The 22,658-nt window shown below is 36.9% G+C and overlaps 2 long non-coding RNA genes across 3 annotated transcripts in view; one reads left to right on the top strand and one right to left on the bottom strand.

The window, feature by feature from the left end:
- The window catches only part of LOC118522646 (uncharacterized), a 1,210,141-nt gene that overhangs the window by 481,050 nt on the left and 706,433 nt on the right, over positions 1 to 22,658 (bottom strand). The window lies entirely within an intron of this gene.
- The window catches only part of LOC118534834 (uncharacterized), a 149,079-nt gene continuing 137,344 nt past the window's right edge, over positions 10,924 to 22,658 (top strand). For both annotated transcript variants that reach the window (XR_013450175.1, XR_004916911.2), the window contains exons 1-2: positions 10,924 to 11,172; positions 13,621 to 13,681. This is a non-coding gene — a long non-coding RNA (uncharacterized LOC118534834). The remainder of the gene's footprint in view (positions 11,173 to 13,620; positions 13,682 to 22,658) is intronic.

Below are 22,658 nucleotides of genomic sequence, written 5' to 3'. Positions count from 1 at the left end.
CATTATATGGGTAAATGAAACGAATATTGCTATGGACTGAACTGTATCACCGTAAAATTAATATGTTAAAGTCCTAACTCCTAGTGTGACTATCTTTGGAGACAGAGCCTATAAAGAAGTAACTATGGTTATTAAAAATATTTAAATAAAAAAAAAAAAAAAGAAGTAACTATGGTTAAATGAGGTCATAGGAATGGGTCTTTGATCCTATAAGATTAACGTCCTTACAAAAAGAGACATCAGAGAGTTCAGGCTCTTCGTCTGCCATATGAAGACAAAGCAAGAATGCAGTCATATACAAGCTGGGAAGAAAGCTCTCCCCAGAAACTGAATTGGCTGGCCCCTTATTCTTGGACTTTCCAACCTCCAGAACTGGGAGAAAATAAATTTCTATTCATTAAGGCACCCAATCTGTATTGTTTTGTTACAGCAATCCAAGCAGATTAATGCAGTAAAGACCAACAAGAGCAATTAGGAATGTTCTATTATGTGTACCTGCTCTACATTTGACATGGTATAGTGTTTTTTGAAGGTGGACTTAGATTAGTTAAAAATATATTGTAAAATCTAGGAAATCACTAAAAATAGTTTTTATTTTTTAAAGATTTTATTTATTTATTTGAGAGAGAGAGCGGCAGAGTGGGAGAAGCAGGCTGAGCTGCTGAGCTGAGCTGAAGGCAGCCGCTTAACAAGCTGAGCCACCCAGGTGCCCCTAAAATTTTTTAAAAAGCACAATTGATAGACTAAGAAAGGAGATAAAACAGAATCACATAAGTGCTCAATTAAAACCAGAGAAGGCAGAAAAAGGAGGGAAGGGAGGTATCAAAGACCAAGTACAATAAATAGAAAACGATTACAAAGATAGTAACTAATAACCCAACTATAACAATAATCATCTTAAATGTGAATGGTCCTAAAACATCAATTGAAAAACAAAAATTGTCAAAGTGGATTAAGAATAAAAGGAAAAAAATAAAACCCAAAGATATGCTGCCTACAAGAAACACACTTGACATACAAAGACCACATACAGGTGAAAAGTAAAAGAAGAGAGAAAATGTGCTAACACCAATCCAAAGAAAGCTGGAGTAGCTGTATTAATTTCACATAAAGCATATTAAGAAGAAGGGAGATTATCAGACTTAAAGAAGGACATTGCATAACGATAAAACGGTCAATTCTCCAAAACATAAAAATCCTATGCACATAGGTGTATAAAATGTGTGCCCACCTAACAATAGCACATCAAAATACAGGAGGAAAAAAATGATAGAACTGAAAACAGAAATTCATGATTATAGTCAGAGACATCAACATCCCTGTCAGTAGTTGATAGATCAGTTCAGTATGGATTTGCATGACCTGAACAGCAATAAACTTGATATAATTGAGACATACAGAATACTCCTTGCAACAGCAGAGTTGTTTTCTCCAGCTCACATTGATAGTCACCAAAATAGGCCACATTCCAGTCTATAAAACATACCTCAATTTTAGAAAAATAGAAATTATACATTTTCAGTCTACAGTGAAGCTAATTTAGAAATCAGTAACAGGTGGGGCGCCTGGGTGGCTCAGTCGTTAAGCGTCTGCCTTCGGTTCAGGTCATGATCCCAGGGTCCTGGGATCGAGCCCCACATCGAGCCCCACATCGGGCTCCCAGCTCAGCGGGAAGCCTGCTTCTCCCTCTCCCACTCCCCCTGCTTGTGTTCCCTCTCTCGCTGTGTCTCTCTCTGTCAAAGAAATAAATAAAATCTTAAAAAAAAAAAAAATAGAAATCAGTAACAGGTGAAAATCCCCACTAATACGGAAATTAAACAGCACACTTCTAAATAACACAGAGGTCAAAGAAAAAGACCCAGACGACTTTTAAAATATTTTAACTGAATGAAAATGAAAATACAACTTACTGCAATTTGCCAAATTCAGCTAAAGCAGGGTTTAGATGAAAATGTATAGGATTTTAGGAAATTCCTACACCTTTCAAACTCTCTCCAGACCCAGGGAAGTCTTGAAAACTAAGAGGCATCTCCAGAACCAATGTCTCGCACCCCTGAGCCAGCCTTGGAGGCAAATGTTAGCTCTTATTCCTTAGAGAAAAGCATTACACCCACCTCTGAATTCCTAGGAGACCCTTCCGGGATGGCATCTCAAGACAGAAGGGAGGACCCTCACGGAGCCCAGAAGAAAGCTCACACACTGTCTCTGCTTCTCGGCCTGGCGCATCCTCTCCTGGTACTCGCCTTGAAGGAGGAGGCGGAGAAGGGACCCTGGCAGACCTGCCTGGCGAGGCCCCAGCCTCCTCTGAGGATGCTTCTGGTCCTGAAAACACCACCCCTGCTGGCCTCTGAAGGCTGGAGGGGTCAATGGCCAAATGGCTGACTCTTCAGGGAATGGACCCCAAGGCTAGATTTTTGCTTCTCTGAATATGCCATGAGCAAAAGGGACACTCCTGCTCAGAAAACTGGGTAAGAGACCGAGCCTCGCACCTCCTTTGAGGAGCCGGGAGGCAAGGCAGGAAAAGGCCCCCAAGGAGGCTCGCTCCCACCAGCCACTGAGCAGGCACCCCTTCCCCTCCGCGGGGTCACAGCCTGCCTCCGACCTGAACGACTGGCATGCCCGAGACCCACATGAGGGCTGCGGTGGACTGTCTGGGGCAGTGCGGGACTACGCTGAAGGAGTCCGGCTTGAGGATACAGTCCATGCACATCAAGTTCTACCCGCTGGGGAACGCAAGCCTTCCGGAACCCGCGCAGCCGCCGTCTGACGCACACAGTGCGCAGGGCGCAGGCGCCTCCCTCCGGAAGTCGGCCTGAGGAGCGGCAGCTGGAGCCGGGCTTCCTACGAACGAACGCCAGGTGTTCTGAGCTGGGTCCGTCTCCGCGCGTTCTCTGGCGGCCGCTGCTGCCAGCCCACGGGGCCCATCGTGAATATGCCGCGGTGCAGCCGAAGGACCTGGATGCTACGGTGGAAGCGGCGCACAAGGGGCACCTGCTGGAGAAGAACAGGTGTGAGGAGCTCCACACGAAGAACCTGGAGATAGATGGTGGATGGGTTTGAGGGGATTCTGTACCAGGTGATGGAGGCGGCTCAGAAACAGAAGGAACTTAACAAAGACAAAATCCAGAAGATTCTGAAAGAAAAAGGCCAATTTACTGCAGACCTGAACTCCACTTAAAAATCTTTCTTTCACCTCTTCAAAAAGCTTGAGAAACAAAAGAAGGTGCTCCAACGCTACTGCACCATATGAAGAATCCTTGAAGTGTGTGGAGGATTATTTAGTAAAAATTGAAAAGGAAGGCCAGAGATAACAAGCACTGAAGGTCCACGCAGAATAGAAACTCAGGCTGGCAAATGAGGAAATTGCCCTGCTGAGGGCCAGGCCCAAGCTGAGGCCTTGGTTTCCAGGTGAGCCTGAGGAAGGAGTAGATGCACATCCACTCTCTGGGGGAGACCACTTAGCGGAAGACTAAAGAATACGAAGAACTGACCAGAATCTGTGATGACCTCATTTCCAAGATAGAGAAGATCTGATGTGGAAGTCAGGAAACTGGGAAAGAAAAGCAAAAATCAACTCCATACTATAATCTGTACATATATAAAGACAAAAAAAAAAGTATGACTATATTTATATTTGTTTTTAAATACATAATTGTACAGTTCTTAACTTTTTTTGACCTATTATGATTACCTTAAATATTAGAGAAATGCTATGAGATCTAGATCTCATGAACTTTGAGGTATATTACTATGAAAATCAGGGTATGTGGCAGAATTTTAGTAAGTATTAAAACTTAAAATAACAAACAAGCTTGCCTTTTGATAGACCAAGATTCTAATATTTTCACAATTCTCTTTACACTAATGAAATGAAATGAAAGAACAAGAGAAACGATGGTGCAAACAAATATAGATATAATAAAAAGCTTAAAATAAAGTTCTCTAAATAATAAAAAGAAAAATTCAAAACTGAGAAAACAAGTTTAAGTATAGAATTTAAGTTGGCTAAGGAGGGCCTGGGGGGGGCTCAGTCAGTTAAGCAGCTGACTCTTGATTTTGGCTCAGGTCATGATCTCAGAGTCCTGGGATCCAGCCGCACCAGGCTCCATGCTCAGCAGGGAGTCTGCTTAACGACTCTCTCCCTCTCCCTCTGCCCCTCCACGCTCAAGCGGGTGCTGGTGCTGTCTTGCTCTCTCAAATACATAATACATAAATACATCTTTTAAAAAAATAATTTAAATTGGTTACAAGTGGAAAATGCAGTGTCTTTTAATGACTTTCGAGGTCCAGGGGAATACAGATACTTCTGCTAATCTGAACTAACAATTTAAAACAATCCCAGATGAGATTGGGTACTTTAGGGTGGTGTGGCCTATAGGTGCAATCCCAGATGAGGGATTTACTCATTTGCCTCATAAGAACTGAAGAGACATTTTTCATAAAATGAACCTTGACAAAGTTAAGCTATTTGCCAAGATCCAAGGGCAATTAAAAAGCAGATCAAGTAGATGTATACCTAAGTCAGGAGCTGCTCTTTGACCTACATAATGGGCCATTGGGTAAAAACTTTTAGTAAAGACAAATTTAACATACTAAAGTAGACATCATAATGAAATTAACTCTCATGTTCCTATCATATAGTTTCAATAATTATCATTTCATGGGACTCATGAACTCATCCATTTCCCAACTCCATATCATGAAGCAAATCTCAGACATCATGCCATTTCATCCATAAATATTTCACTATATTTCTCAATGATAAAGTTTATTAAAGCATAGCCATAATACCATTATTATAAGAAAAAGTTGATTATTATCTATAAATACTCGATCAGTGAGTCAAATTTCAATTGTTTAATAAATGTCATATTTCTTTTTGACAGTTTAAATAAGAATTCAAATAAAGTACACATTTTGTGATTGGTTGACATGCCTCATATTTCTTTCACCTGTTTTGTTTCCTTTGCCATTTATTTGTTGAGGAAACTAGGTCATTTGTCCTGTGGAATGTTCCTCCATCTGGATTTTGCTCGCTGTATTCCCATAGTATAAACATCTTCCTCTACATTCTAGATTTCCCATAAAATACGCATTCAATATAGATCAAACTCCAGTACAATTTTGGGAATGGGGAAGTGGACTTCTTTATAGGCGATGATTGATGATCAATACTTCAATCCAATAAGTTAATTACGGGTTGCAAAATGTTGATATTCTAATCCTACCACTCCCTCTTATTACCTAGAAATTTTCCATAAAAAAAGTCTCCATCTTATTTATTTTTCTGGCTTAATTTTTTCACTTTATTTACCAATTTTCAAAATAATGAATTGGTTTACTAGTATTCTGCAACAGTGAACAATTGGTATTTTATAAAGTATCATTATGACATATAGTTGATATACATTAGGATTTTTAAATATTTGTTATTTTCGATCAAGGGCAGTTATTTTTATTATTGTTGGTCAAATTGTCCCATATTTGAGCAATGGGAGTCCCTTCATGGTGGCTCTTGAATTCTTTTGACACATCATGATATTTGTATAGTTTTCTAGATTTCCTGTATGGCATAATGCTCCAGGATCATATTGTGCATTTTTCTCCAGATCTGAACTCAGCTATTTCTCAAAGGAATACCAGCTTTTTTTTTTTTTTAATCACATTTTGAGACCACAGTCTGGGTTCAAGAGGTATTTGTTGAACTTTCTCAACAAGTTGGTTGGTCTCTTTCTCTCAGGCCTTTTCAGTGAAAGAGCTACAGAACATGCTTTATTTTTTTAAAATAATATATAGTGAGTTCATAAAAAGTTTTAAATCTGTTAATACATACTGTTAAATAATTGCAATATAAAAAAATGAAGCTAATAGTCCCAGAGTGGACTCAGTGTTGATTTTCTATCATGATGAGAAATTGAGAACCTTGAAAATTGAACCTTAATGATATACAGGAAATGTTGACTTTATTTTTGTAATCCCCTCCACCTTGCTAACTTTGATTAAAAACAATGAAGCCTGAAAAAAAAACTGAACCTATATTATACAAACACCAAGTATATAACTTCACTTAAATTACCTAAATTAAACCTTGGCATTTTTTTTTTAATTACAGAAAAACTCGGCTACAGAGAAATAAATTTATTGGAATTCATTGACTCAAAGACAAAATTATTTTCATCCTAGAAGAGATCATTCATTTAAGTATGTGCATTCTATAAAGAAGCTTATGCACAAATGGGTTTTGTGATTTTTCTCAATGGTGACAGAGTTATCAGTTATTTAAAGTTGTCCTACTCCTGGGCTCCTTTTGATCATGACACCACACAGACACATACTATTTCCTTTTCTTCATTTTAAATCTTGAATCATTAATTCCTGTATTCTGTATAAACTTAAAGACACAAACAAGGAAACATTGTTTTTCTAGGAGTTTTATATTATTAATAAAGGAGGGAAAATATAATTGATAATTATTGATGGGTTCTGTTTTATGTATTGGAAATAGGTGTCTTTCCACCTATGGGTATTAAAATGTTTAGCCTTGAAACTTGTCCAAATAAAACTTTGAATGATCCCTTAAACTCTAAAGAGAACTTTGAAAGACATTTTCTAAATACTACCTTCAGAGATCATCTGGACAGAATTTTCTTCTCTGTTAAAACCATTTTAAAACTTTACAATATCATAACAACTCTCAAATAGAGAAACTGAACAGAGTTTCGTTCTGTTTCTGCAATCTTTATTAACTGCAGTGAGCCTCCAATCAGGACAGAAGGAATACATTTCGTCCATCAGTTTCAACTTTTCAATGGTAGAAAATTGCTTCTAGGCGTATCATTATATATTGGTGTGCCTACTCATTTTCTCCCATCACCAGAAGATACCACTTGATCCCCCATCAGCACTTTAGCCTGCTTTCCATTCAACATATGATTAGCCAGGAGATGGGTCAGAGATACAGCTGCATGAAATTATACAATACATGCATCTACAATGATCTTTGAGAGAACAGATTTTTGCTGCCCAGTAAATCAAACCTGTGAAGCAATCCCTATTCCGTAATTAATGCAATATTCTGATGACTGTGTGTATCAAAAAATAAAGGGCAAATACTTTCTGTCAATAATTAGACCTCTTTCAAGTTAACTTGTTATATCTTTACAACTGTACCCATATAAGGTCAAGGTGTTCAGCCTCTGGGGAGAGTACCATTACAGATAATGCCAAGTACTGAAAAGAACACATTAAAATAGACACAGAGATAAGCCTATTACATTTTTAATTCAGGCCATTTTCTACATTTATAATTTTTTTCCAGTTTAAAAAGAAAGTCCTCTTATATTTTTAATTTATAATGCATACATTGTCTCTAATTTCTAACGTGAAAGATATAATTACAGGCTGTCATAAGAAATGCTATCAATGTTTGAAATGAATTAATTAGATGTCACTGCTACATATTCATTTAAAAAATATTTTTATATACTGCAGTTGAAATTGTGAATGTTTGATTTATTCTCCACTTCTGTTGATCATCTTTTTAAAAGTATATTACTATATGGTATCAGAATCATTAGACTCATGTAAATATTTTCTATATTAAAATATTTTTCTTGTTTTTCTGCTTTCATCACAGATCATCATTAGGATAAAGCAAGTCAAAATGGTTAAAATTACAAAACACTTTTCTATATTTCTTGATAAATTTAATTTATATAGTTTTTTGGATAGATTTTCACTGAAAGAACATGGCATTTTTTTTAAAATTATATTTGAAATTTATATGATATGGAAAACCTAAATGTTTGTATCATCTGAAGCTGAGTCTACAAGACATTAAAATAATTGATTCTATCCAAAAAACTAGGCAGCTTTAAATAAATATGTAAATTAATAGATTGGAAAACCTATGAAAAATTATATAATTTGGCTTATAGTTCACAGAAGTGATCAATTAGCTTGCCCAATATGAAACAAAGCTTATGGTAGATATGTACTGACACATAAAATTATAAAAAACAATGATTTTGATAGTTTTCAAAGTTATCCCTTATAATCAATAAAACTAAAACTAATCTAGAGAAAATATCTTTTTTTTAAAGGTTTTATTTATTTATTTGAGAGAGAGAGAGAGAGAGAGAGAGCACAAGTGGGGGGAGGGGCAGGCAGAGGGAGAAGCAGGCTCCCCGCTGAGCAGGGAGCTGGACATGGGGCTAGATGCCAGGACCCTGGGATTATGACCAGAGTTGAAGGCAGACACTTAACCAACTGAGCCACCCAGGCACCCTGAGAAAATATCTTCTTTCAACTATTGTTACATTAGCAGTCTTGGACAAAGCACTTTCAGCAAAGGCATTTGTAGGCTCTGTCTCTGGAGAAATAATATTGTTCTATTTGTTTTACTCAGAGTTCATCCAATAATTTAAAGACCAGTATTACTATATCAAACATCTTATTAGGATGTTCATAGTAGCATTTACAATCCATTTTTTTTTCTACTACTCTGTAAGATCTGTAGTCTATTTCTGATCTTTTAGTAATTTTCATAGAAATTTTAACATGCCTGCTAAACTTATTAAATTCTAAAATCATTCAAAGTTACATATTTACCCTTCTTTTGAGCATTTTACTTCCTATTACCACCTTCCTGACTTACATGCTGTTACTTTTGTGTATCTGAGTTGTTCTAGCTTGTGTTAACCCGCAGGAAAAAAAATATATTGCTTCTTAGAATCAATATTTGTGTAGATGTATAATTATATTTGACACTATTTGCTCATCATATCTTCATGTATCTTAGGCCTTCTAGGTGGAATCACTTTTACTCTGACTAAATAATATCCTTTCAAATTTTATTTAGTGAGGTTCTCTTGGTAGCAAACTTAGTTCTATTCTTGTGTTTCGAAAAATGGAACTGACTATCCAGTTCTCAGTTGACAATTATTTTTTCTTAAATCATTTTAGTTGATTATTGCTTGCTATTCATTGGCACTATTGAGAAATCGCTATTTGCTATTGCCATTTTTTGGAAGTTGAACTGTCTTTACCCTCAGGCTGCTTCTGTTATTCCTCTTTGCCCTTGATATTCTGTGGTTCCATTTTGATATATGTCTAGGTGAGAATTTCTTTAAATTCTTCCAGTTTGGAATTCAATGGACTTTCTGAGTGGCAATGATTTTGTTGGGAGACAATTCTCCATAAGTCTCTGTTACATTTCTGTACATTTTGTGAAGAGATATCGGCAACTTTGTTCTAGATTCTCTTTTTAAGGATATCTGCATAGAAAACAGCCTTGGTGGGGTGCCTGGGTGGCTCGGTCGTTAAGCGTCTGCCTTTGGCTCAGGTCATGAACCAGGGGTCCTGGGATCGAGCCCCGCATCGGGCTTCCAGCTCGGCGGGAAGCCTTCTTCTCCCTCTCCCACTCCCCCTGCTTGTGTTCCCTCTCTCGCTGTGTCTCTGTCAAATAAATAAATAAAATCTCAAAAAAAAAAAAAAAAAAAAAGGAAAAACAGCCTTGGAATACATGGGTGTCCTCCTTCAGGTCAAAGGACAAATTTATCTCCTGACCAAGATAATGAAAACAATGTGTCCATCCAGACAAACATTGGGCAGTTTTGCTAACATCACCCTTTAAAATTCTGTGTTCCCTAAACTCAGAGTTCCTCAGCTGTCACAAAATTCACTATGCATACTGTCCTTCTAGACCTCCCTCTGTATCACCCTTGTCAGATTTGCGGGTCAAGAAGAACTTAAGCAAACATGAACTCAAGATTCCTGCTGTCTCATGGGTAATAAAATTACCTTTCCCTGACCCAGGAAACTTCTTCTGCAACTTCTATAAAACTGTGGGAAACTAATTTATTAGCTTGCAAGTACTGTAAAACATCAAATTCTTCAAAGCTCTTAACAGACTTTCATTGGTTCTGCAGAGTTCTTAACCATTATTTATTTGTACATTCCTCTTGTCACATTCTTTTTCTTCTCACCTTCTGGTACACCAATGAAATATTCTTAGTAGTTCTTACTCTAGTCTCCTTCTTTCTGGACATTTCTTTCATGTTTCATCTTTTTCCCTGCCATATTCCAATTATTGTCTTCAGATATATTTTCTAGTTCATTAAAACTATAATCTACTGTATTAGACTGCTAGGGCAGCCAAAGCAGAATATCACACTCTGGCAGGCTTAAACAACAGAAATTTATTTTCTCACAGTTCTGGAAACTAGAACTTCAAGATCAAGGTGCCATCAAGGTTGGCTTCTGGTGAGACTTCTCTCCTTGGCTTACAGACTGTTACTTTCTCACTGTGTCTTCACATGGCCATTTGTGCACATGTCTCTTCTTTTCTCAAAAGGACACCAGTCTTATTGGATTAGGCTTCCACCTTATGACCTCATTTGTCTTTAATTAAAGGCCTATCTCTAAATATAGTCATACTGGGTGTTAGAACTTCAACATATGCACTTGACTGGGGGGGTTGGGAAGGGAGGACATAATTCGGTCCATAACATCTACTAATGGCCATTTTTTATTTCAGGGAATATAAAGTATTTTATTTTCAGGAAGGATGCAAAAGAAACTCATATATAGTAGATACTATTGGAAAGAACAAGAGATTAGGAAAGAAGGAGGGAAACTTTTACTTTCATTGTATGCATTTCATGTTATATGACTATATGGCTTTAATTTTTTCCATATGGTAGACAGACTCGAAGGTGACTGCCCAGAATGCCTGCATCCTGCTACTTATGCTCTTGAATATAATTCCCTGCTCTCATATAGTCCCCTCCCCTTGAGTGTAGATGAGGCCTGTGATTTGTTTCTAACCAATGGAATAGGGCAAAGATGATGAAATGTCACTTCCACAATTACATTATAACAGATTTTTTCTGTCTTGCAGGCTCCCTCTGGAGTCTCTCTTGACTGGCTAAGGGACTATGTTGGGAGGCCCGTGGGCGAGGAATTGAGGACAGCCCTTAGACAACAGCCAGCATGGGGCCAGTGCTTTCAGTCTCATAACTACAAGGAAATGATTTTTGCAATGACCTGAGTGAACTTGAAAGTAAATTCATTTCCTGTGGAGCCTCCAGACAAGAACCTAGTCCTGGCCAACACCTTGATGGCAGTCTTACAGAATCCATACCCAGACTCGTGACCCACAGAAACCGTGAGGTAATAAATGTGTGTTGTTTTACATTGTTTGTAATAATTTGTTATACAGCATGGAAAACTAATACATGCCATATGTATATATAACTTTAAAATACAACATATATTTGACAAAAAGTTACATCTCCATGTTTTGACAGGATAAATATCCATAATATAACAATTTAAGGGCTTTTAATTTTCATTAAATGTTTTTCATTTCTGGACTTTGTATTTTATCTTTTCAAAATATGCTTAATCATTTTATAATCTGCTTCTCTTTGTTCATACTTCTATTACTCCTTTCATCTCTTTAAGAAGTACTTGTTTTAAATACCGTGTCTGTTAAGTCCAGTATCTCACGTTACTATGTTTCTGAACATTCTTTACCTTGCTTCTGCTGAATCTTGCTCATGACACTTTATTTCATTATGAGTTTTCTGATTTCCCGTAAGGCTCACCTTTTCTGGAACGTTAAGTATGTAAATCAATTGAGGTATGTCTGGAAATGGGTTTCTCCAGGGAGGCTCAGCCTTTGCTTCTCCCAGGCAACTAGGGCCATTATCATCAGCTCAGTCACATCAAACGAAATTCAGAACTTGAAGTTTTTAAGACAATCAGGTGATGAAATGTCATGTTATATGTGGGTTGTGGTTATTGTTCTCCTTCCATTCTTTTATCAGCTTTTGAAGCTAGCCTGACCACCTAAATTTTCGATGTTTTCTAAAATGTTTTCTCTGCTTCAACTCACTTTTACTCCCCAATTTATTGCACTCAGCATCTTTTTTCCCCAAAATTCTTCTGCAACTATACTCAAGGAATACCAATAAATTTCATACTCAAAGCTACTAGCTTCTTTTTAATGTCATTATTTTATTGAATTTAATACTATAAATCCCTTTTGCCATGCCCTCTGTACTGTAATATTTCTTGCTTTTCCTACCAATCCTTTCCCTATCTCCACCCAATATCCTTCACATTCCTCACTCCTTTTCTAACAAAATTCTTTAAATACCCAATGTTTGTCCCAACTCTCTCCTTAATTTTTCATGTTTTCTCTCAAATTCCCCCTTTATTTCTTGACTTCACATACTAACTACAATTTGATGTTATCCAAAATTATTAACCCCCAAAATCCTGATATGCCACAGCTACAGATCCATAATTATAACAGCCCTGTGCATCTTAACTATTCATAAGATTTCTATCTAGCAGTCAAAGTGACTGAACACAATCACTCTTTTTCTTTTTTTTTTTTTTTTAAGATTTTATTTATCTATTCAGTAGAGACAGAGAGACAGAGAGAGAGGCAGAGGGAGAAGCAGGCTCCCAAGGAGCAGGGAGCCCAATGCGGGACTCGATCCCAGGACCCTGGGATCATAACCTGAGCCGAAGGCAGACGCTTAACCATCTGAGCCACCCAGGCACCCAGACAATCACTCTTTTTCAAAATCTATCTCCTCTCCTTATTTTCTGTAATAATAACAACAATGACTGATACTTACATCAAGCATATGATGTGCCAGATTTTGCTCTCAGTGTTTTTTGGGCATTAAGCTAATTAATCCTAAAAAGAACCTTGTAACATAGGGCTTACCATTATTTCCTCTTGACAAATGATGGAACTGAGACACGAAGAAGTTAAAATATTTGCCTAAGGTCACACACCCATTTAGTGGTTGATCTAACACTCAGTATAGCTCCAGGGTTCATTCTTGATTGATATTCCCATAAACAGCTAGGTAATATAGTAGGACACCATATCCTTCTTTCCAGACTTATATACATACATGAATTCTATGTCTAAACACTCTCATTATATATAATATATATATCACATATCATAATAATCAATAGAAATAAATTAAATTTTGTTATAAATCCTAAGTCCTTAATTCTTACTGCTAGACTAATTAATGTGCTAGAGGTAATTAAATCAGCATAAATATCATAGCTGAATTTCATGAAAAAGATCAGAAGATGTTATGCCCATTAATAACTTCTGTAGCTATTCAAGCAAATATAATGCAATAAGGATAATTAAATCTCGTGCTTCAGGGAGCAAGTAGGTTTGCTTAAGAAACAGAAAGGAAAATATGCCTTTATTCTCTACCCTAGGGAAAATAGTGGAAAAACTGATGAGGCATATTAATGGGGTAGTAGAAAGGGTAACATCTGCTGTTCTCTGAAATATCAAGCTTTGGCAGAGATAGAATTAACGGATTCATATCTGATATTGAATTATAGTAACTTTCATTTACACATGGTGGAAATAGGCCCTGTTTTAATTTCATTTTAGTTTTAATTTACTAACTACAGTACAAAAATGCATGCTGTCTCATAAGTATACCAAACATTACATTTTAGAGTAGCTGGCAAGAAATAATTCTAATGATTTTTAATTTCTGTTTTCAAAATTGATTTCAGTGGTGTTGAGTTCTCAGAGCCAAAGTTTACCTTTTCTTTCCACAGTTTCTACACTGGCCTGTATCTGAATTACCAGTGGACTACTGCAGACAGCAGAAAGAAACATGTAGGTATTAGCATGTAGAGTCCAAAATACCAAAACAGTTATAGGGCAAAAATCCTTAATTACAAGTCATAGAAAGCTGTGCCATTTTTAATCCTTTAAGATTTAAGATGCTCTAGTATTGGCAGCAATCACCTGAGAGTCTGTATAGAAGATTCAAATTTAATGTTTGGGGAAAAAAATGATAATTTCTAATTTTAAATATATACCTGCTTGCAAATTTTGCCAATCTTCCTACCTTAGTGGTTTCATATACTACTAGCAATGAGTTTTAATAGACTGAAGAACTCTAATTCTAGTTCTAAATCTCAGGTTATGAGTGTATTTTTATTTTAATACTTTCCTAAAATTTAATTTTATTCCTATCTGCCCTCATTTTTTTTTTTCCATGCCTGGGCCTCTGGGCTGTGCCAATTTGCATATTTGAATTAATGCACCAAATAATGTTTGAAAGTCTAATTTTATTAAATGCCTTTAAATCCAACACTTCCTTGACTAGTTAGACTTTATTAATTAACCCATATGTTATCAAAACCTCACGCTGGCTGCCCACTTGGTTGTCTCTGGGAGTCAAATGGAAAAACCAACTGGCTCCTTTGAATATACACAGTATTGACACCAGGAAATTTATGTGAAGTTACATCTCCAAGGTAGCTCACATTTCCACTAACACAAAACTCCATGCATTATAGAATTTACTGGTTGACTAATTGCTTAAGAGTTGACAGTTGTTGAGCTAAGGATTTTTCATCTCATTTTCTCACCCCTGAGTAAAACTTTGTCACAAGTGAATTTAAAAAGGAAAGTGAAATGATTGATATGTTCCATATGCTACAATTGTACTAATAGTAACAGAAACACTTCACTGGGTGGTAATAGGCCTAAGGAAAGAAAAAGGAAAATAACTGTTAACTCTAATAACATATCAAAATGTGAACAGCATTACTTTCAATAAACAAAGATACAAATAAATACCTGTGGCCTTACTGAACAACAGGGGAAAATGTCAAAAGTGTAGATGTATTTTTGGAACCGTATAGAATATATTTTGAAAGTGTATATGTCTGTGACTTGTCCAGTCAATTATATATAGGACACAATTAACGATGAAGTTATTCAATAAACTATTTTTGTTTACATGGTACAAGTCTCAGAAGATACTTTGCCTCTCAGCATTAAATAGAAGGAGCTCAAGATGGGAAATAATTTTCATAGTTACCTCAGGCTGAGAAATAGAAGTGCCAACTAGTTATTCCAGAGGAAAGGATTTCTTGTTCTAGAAGAAAGGATTATAGATGAGATCTTCTGAGCATAACAGCTAAAACATATGGCCACTCTCCCCAAGGGACTAGCCCTTGTCCATTCCTGTACCCTGTACATCCAACTAAGCATTTATGGAATATTAGCCTTTACCATCCAATGAAAGTCTCCTTATGCATGATGCTGCAAGGCAGAATTTGGAACTAGCCCAGTTGTCCACCCACCCATTCTTAATAGACAGGAATTCATGGTGTGGACAGAAATATTTGACAATAAGGATTCCCAAACCACATCATTTCCAAAGCTCTAAACATAGATCTCAGGGAGAGGCAGTCTAGTGCAAGGTCTTTGTGTTTGTGATAATGGCTTAATGTTATTAACCCACTAAAATTCATGTTTCCTTCTTTTAGTAACAGATGTAACCAAATTTTATTCATTTGCCTGTGAAAGTTAATAATACAGCTCTTTATCATGTGCAACTACGATTTATGGCACAGACTTGCCCCTCCCCCAAACTTGAGAGTGTTGTGGCAGTTTGCAGGTGTGGTAAAAGTACGGAACAGGCTGCTTTAAAACTTGTGATATGTTTCTGAAATAAATGGTATAATGTTGGCTAAATGGGACTGTCATAATAATTACAATAGAGTAATTAATAGGACATTACAAGTGCTGTTACAGCATTTTGTTGTACAAAAGAATGGTTGAATGGTTATTTCCAAAAATTAAAAATAGAAAACTAAAATGAATATTGCAAAACTAAGTGCTGTATCTGCTTAGCAAATGAAAATTCTTAACAAATGGATATTTCCAAGAAACATTTCAAAGGAGAAAAATCTGACCTAAAATCATTTTATTAAATACAACTTAGCAATTAATAATGTGTTCTTTTCCTAGCAATTAACAATATGCTATTCTTATATTTAGTATTACAAAAGTTTGATAACCAGAATGTATAGTTGAAATTAGCAAGTATCACCAGCATAGAGAGCTGTATAAGTAGGTCACTATGTCATTAATAATGGACATTCTAACAACTAAATTTCTGTGTTAATGGTGGAATTATATACAAGAGCAGAATTATAGTTGGAATATTTTATCATCATTCAAAGGTTTTGTGTGTCATCATAGCTATGTATTGCATCAAAGAAAATGCAGTTTTTAAAGACGTCAAAAATAGGTATAAATAAAACTGGTAATGTAGTTGAGAACAATATAGACCACAATGTACTGAGTCATTACAGTGTGCCAAATCTGTACTGGAGATTTGCATTTAGTATATTGCATACTCATTACAGGATTAGGTACATATCGTTACTACCATTTTATTTTTATTTATTTTTTTAAGATTCTATTTATTTATTTGACAGAGAGTGAGAGAAAGAGAGCACAACAGGGGGAACGGCCGGCCGAGGGAGAGGGAGAAGTAGGCTCCCCACCCAACAAGGAGGCCGACACAGGAAGGGCTCGATCCCAGGACCCTGGGATCACAACCCAAGTCGAAGGCAGACGCTTAACCAACTGAGCCACCCAGGCACCCCCATTACTACCATTTTAAATATGAAGTATAACCAAGATTTAGTAAGTATTTAAAATCCTGGTTTAGCTACTCAATATACTCTTAATTTTTTTTTAAAGATTTATTTATTTATTTGAGAGAGAGAGAGAGCATGAGTGGGAGGGGCAGAGAGAGAGGGAGAGAGAATCTCAAGCTGACTCCACACTGAGCACGGAGCCCCACATGGGTGTTGACCCGAAGACCCTGAGATCATAACCAGAGTGGAAACCAAGAGTCAGTTGCCCAACTAACTGTGCCACCGAGGCGCCCCAGCTACTTAATATACTTGTAACCACTAGGCTATGATTTTATTTTTAGCTATACATTTAAGAGTTATGATCATGTCTTCCTTCAAGCATCTGATTCTTTCTCCTTTCCTCATCACAGGACCTGCAAAAATTTCACTCAGTCATGACATCAGGCACAATGTTCAGGATCTCAAGATCTGGATGAGATCTAGATCCCGTGTCTTGATCTGAAGACCCATGAATTAAAAAGTCAAATTATCTGCTAGATAATGGTAGAAGAGAGACATGATGACTACAACAAATTCTCGTAAAAGGGGAATGATGAGAGTATTTAGCAGTCACTGGTCCATAGACATTCTGAAATCCCATTTGACATTATCTGGAGTAGAAAATATTCCTTAATCTAAGTTCTGGGAGTAGGTCCATGGACCACTGTTCTCAGCTCTGCCTGCTGGGAGTTCATTCCTTTTTTATCATCCTCCTTGGCCAATTGTAAAGAAATAATGGGAAAATGTGTCTTTTTTTATCAACCTGTTAGCTCTTTATAGAAATTAGGAGACCAAGAAGTATTTAACATCTCAAGAACTCTCAATCTCTTCTAGTCTAGAGTGGTGGTGCTTTTTGCTAACATAACTGTATTTTACAGGGTTATGGGTTTTCTATTCACTTTACAGGTCCACTGCCAAAATCTATGTCCATAATTCCTTCCATAGCCTCTCTCTCCAGATTCAATTATGTATATTTTAGGTGTATCACATTTCAGTAAAAATACTACTTTATTCATACTAGCATCACTTTTCTCCTGCTGAATGGCATGTTAGTTATTTTAGAGACATGACCTACCAGGCATGTTGATTATTTAAGAAGTTTAAACAAATTTTTAATGGTAACCTCTGAATTAGGTCTTCTCCTTGAGGCTATATCTTAACAGCTACATTTTTAATTTGATGAGAAAAAATTTTATTTAACAACCTGCAATTCTGTACTGTCTCTACTACTTCTAAATACTGCTTGAAAACTGGCTGTTTCTTTCATCATTTTCTTTTAGTACTTCCGTATGTTTATCAGTTACATAATCTTCCTTTCAGTTGTAAGCAATAATTTTAGTAAATGCTTCAATATTATAGACCATAGATCACAATTTTTTTAGTAGCCCATAGTTTCCTTACTGTTTTTCTGGCCATTTATAGAAGTTTTCTTGAAGTCTATAGCCTTGATCAAAATCATACTTTAGATTGTTGTTGCAATGGCACCTCATTTCCCAGTACCAACTTCTGTAATGGTTAGCTATTACTATAGTAAAGCTGCATATTAGGTCACCCCCAAACTCAGTGGCTTAAAATAAAAAGCATTTATTCTTATTCATATGTCTGCAAGTCATCTGGGGGTGTCTTTGCTGATACTAGCAAGACTTAATTCAGCTTGGTTCCCAGCTGCATGTTTGGTTTAGTCTGTTCTATAAATCTCTCATTGCTCTGGGACCAGTGGGCTTCCTTGGGCCATTTGTTCTCATGGTGGCCAGAATGTAAAATAGCAAAGTTCAATCCCCAAGCACATTTCAATCTTCCCTGCTTGAGTCACATATGTTAACATCCTATCATCAAAACAAATTACACGGACAAGCTCAAAATCAAGAGGCAGAGAAGTACATCTTGAATTAGGATTTGCAAAGTCACAGGACAAAGATGCAGACACAAAGAGAGATGAAGAATTGTGGCCCAAAGTTTGGTCCGCCACAGCAAGTCTGCACCTTCCTTGTTCTGGCTATAGTATTTCTAGTAAAGGAGGGTAAGGCTTATGTTGCTTATTTGGTCAGCAGTTTTATAATGTTTACCCATGGTGACACTTATGGTAGGGTCTAGATTCTTTTGACATTCTTGGGTTTTTGCTAAATCAGTCTAGAAAAATGTATACAGAGAAGTCATATCATGGGGTTTTAGACCCTTCCACTACATTCTAAAAATCACTGGGGAAATTCCAGTCGTGTCAGGCACGCTGCCTGGATGGACATATAGTCTTTCACGGCATTCCATGAACATCACCTTGAGCAGGTGCCTCTCTACAAGAACAGATAATGTACTATGTCAAACACACTATCCCATCTCACTGGGAAAGTTTTAACTTTGCTTCTGATTGGTGATCATGTTGATAATTTCATAAGTCATCGTTATCTTTGATTGCAGGGGTTTTTAGAACATATGTGTATAAGGTTGCCATGATTCTCAAAGTAGTAAATTTTTGTGAAAAGAACAAAATCTATGCTACATATGGAAATGTGTAGGTAGGTTTTCACAACCAACTCTTCTGAGTATGGAAAAGAAAATAACAACTCTTTCCTGGTAGCATATTCCAAATTTTGTATGTGTTCAGATGTTCAGTTCAATGTATTTGTGGAAGATGGACACAAGCATCTTATTGACTATGTAAAGTGTTGGACCTTGTATAAAATGTACTGCAAAAGATTGCCTGGCCAGGGGTGTCTGGCTCGCTCAGTCAGTAGACCATGCAACTCTTGATCTTGGGGTTGATCTTTGGGTTGTAAGTTCAAGCCCTACATTGGGTGTACTGATTATTTAAAAATAAAATCTTGCAAACACAAGTGGGAGCTGCGAGTGGTAAGATTGGGCAGAGTGTCAAGCAGATAGCCACAATTAAGTTTGTGATTTACACATGGCCTAGAGTGATTAAAAACTGAGTTATATTCCTTGGAAAAATCTAAGAATCCCTTCTAGTTATGTAGTCACTTTGAGTAGACACTTTGAAGGAGCATCAAGTTCCCTAAAGGGCTATACTGTATGCCAAATTGGTGACCTGATACACCCATGTTATGAATACAAATTTTTCACAGACTAGTTCAATGTATCCTTCAGTCATGAAGGAACTGAATTTAGAGGCTTTGAAATATTTCAAATAAGAAATGTCTTGGAATTTGTTTTTAATTTCCATATTCCCTTAGAGAAAAAATAAATCTCAATAAAACCTCAAACAGTGATCAAGGTTCTCAGGCAGTAGTATGAACTGAAGAGCTGTGGGAGAAAAAAAACATTGCCTGTGTCTCTCACAGTACTACCCTCTGCTGCCATAGGTAATAAGGAGAGGTCTGAGAAAACAGTTTATACGTTACTAGGGGACATTGGTTCCTGAGTCAGACACCATGGAGTGAGCCCCTTTTCTGTTCAGACTGCTTATTGGAAAGTGAGCAAATCTCATAAATCACTAAATCTTGATTTTCTTATTTTAAGATGGTTATCATAAGAGTGACTTCTGCATAGGGTGGTTGAGAAGATTAAATGACTTTATACATACAATGACATTACTCCAGTACCTGGTGAAAAGCAAATAATAGATACATATATACACACATAGACACACACACACACACACACACACACATATCTACGTGGTACCACTTTCTTCTTCTTTCTTTCTCCTCAATTATTTCCTTCTTTTTCTTTTTTCTACCCATTCCAGTCCTCATCCTCTCTTCTGTATTTCCCCTACCCTCTGATAGACATTAGATAGAATAATTACATGATGAGTGTACAAAATTGAACCCTAGAGGAAAAAACAGTAAAAACAATACCCATCTGGGGCGCCTGGGTGGCTTAGTCAGTTACGTGTCTGACTTCAGCTCAGGTCATGGTCTTGGGGTCCTGGGATCGAGCCCTGTCTCAGGCTCCCTGCTCAGCAGGAGTCTGCTTCTCCCTCACACTCTGCCCCTCTCTCTGCCCTTCTCCCTGCTTGTGCTCTCTCTCTCCCTCCCTCAAATAAATAAATAAAATCTTTAAAAAAAAATACCCATCTGAGACTTAGACACAAATACCTAGAAATTTTAATGTAAGGATGGCTAAGTCTTATTATCTGTACAATGGTCTATTTATTGTAGGCCTATAAATAGCATTAGAGTCAAACATTATCAGTTAACATTGTGCAACATCGTGGTGTTAATTGCTCAGCAATGAATGGATACTCATTTATATATTCATCTATTTAAAACACAGATTGCAAAAATATGTATAACTTTAATCTCTTGTCTTTGATTTATTATCGTTATTCTAAGTGCTCTGTCACTTAAGTAACTGGAAACAAATCTTAGACAAAATACTAGATTAGGTGTCCAATCCCAAAAGCACAAGTTATAGCCAGTCTATTTCAAGTCTTTTTCTTAAATGCTAAAGTATGAGTGAAATAAATAAATATATTTTGTTGACATTCAGTTCTGTACAATGTAGATTTAAGGGTCCTTTAAGGAAAAAGTATTGTACGGTGCTTTCTATTTATAATGATGCAGATTTGAAACTGTAGGATTTACCTATAAGGAAGAGAGATCATGGTATAGTACTTTAAACAACTCAGAGCTTTATTTTCCTATATTACAAAAAGTCAGAAGGTAGGCAGGTACTGACATTTTTATCAACTGGACATGGCTGTCAGGGCCCAGGACTGAGATTCTCTTGGCTCTATCTTCATAATGTGAATGAAGATAATGAAGAGAGAGCTGCAGCTCCAATTCTCACATTAGTATTTAAAGCAAGAGGAAGCAGGAGGGGCAAAAGAACAACAACAAAAAAGATCCTATACCAACTTTTAGAGCCCTTTCCTAAAAGTTCTACTCAATGACTTCTGCTTATATGTCGTTTGGTAGAACTGAGTCAGGGGCTATTTCTGTGCACAAGGAAAGTTAGGAAATGTACATTTGGAGAAGTTCTTGATGCTTACAACAAACTGAGGCTTGATCAGTAAAGAGTAAAGTAAGGCTACTTATTATGTGGACAATAAATAATCTCCCCTGCAGTTCATATTTTGGCTAGCCCAACACCAGTACACAACATTCATACACACGTCTTCCCAGGCATAAGGCATACTTCCCACCTTCTCAAAGGAGACAGCCAGAAAGCCTTATCCTCTGGCCGTCAGTTCAAAATATAAGATCTCCAGGTGATGTCTAATCCTTCCCATCAGATCTAGGTATGACTCCTTGTGGTTTGATGATGTATAAACTAAATTACAAGTTACCTGCTCGTGATATACTTGAACAATGATCCAGAAGAACAAGAAGAAAAAAAAATTAAACTACCCTTGAGAATGAAGAATAATGGGAAATGCACAGCCCTAACTGGTCTCTAACAACTGTAGAATCCTACTAGGGAGAAGATCAAGGATTCTCTGCCTCATCAGTAGAGAAATTTCCTTGATTAGACAATCTGTCAATTCTTTGTTCTATGTACTAGGAACGTCTGCTTTAAATATTGTACTCAAAGCTACTATTGGAAACGGTATTGAGGAGGATGGCCTTTATAGGGGTTTAGCAGCTTCAGAAATCTATCACCTGTTGGTGTCAGTACAGAGACCCAAAACATAGTCCACATCTTAAAATCACTGATTCTTTGGTCTCAATAAAGAAGCTTGTATCAGACTAACACTCCCAACGAATATAAATCTAAAACGTCAATTAAAAACATCGAACTTCAGGATTTGAGTGACCAATATCCAACAAGGAAGGGAAGGACATTGAGATGTGGTTCAAACTCCCTCCAGGGTATCTGCAAATCTCCTTTACTGTGAGGAGAAGACAAGTGTACAGGTGGCCAGGTGCTTGTGGGAGTTTCACTGGACTGTAGAGGCAAAGACTAGAGTTCAGGAATGCTAAAGTGGCAGGAGTTTAAGGGGCCATAATCCTAGAGAAGAGAGAATCATAGATATGAGCCTGAAATTCTCCACTCAATTTCTCCTCAAAGTATTTGCCAAATCCTAAGCCTCTAATGCAATGAACAAAATGCTGAAAAAACAAATAAATAAAGCAAGCAGACAGCAGCACTTGGAGCCTAAAAATTTGAGCAGAGATTTTGACAATCTCATGGAGCTGGGGTGACAGAAGTCAGAGTTCATGGCTCAAAAGGAACTCCAGTGTTCCTGT

The sequence above is a fragment of the Halichoerus grypus genome, chromosome 8 (assembly GCF_964656455.1).
Source record: "Halichoerus grypus chromosome 8, mHalGry1.hap1.1, whole genome shotgun sequence".
In the NCBI taxonomy this organism is placed as follows: domain Eukaryota; kingdom Metazoa; phylum Chordata; class Mammalia; order Carnivora; family Phocidae; genus Halichoerus; species Halichoerus grypus.
This window is presented reverse-complemented; position numbering and strand designations above follow the sequence as displayed.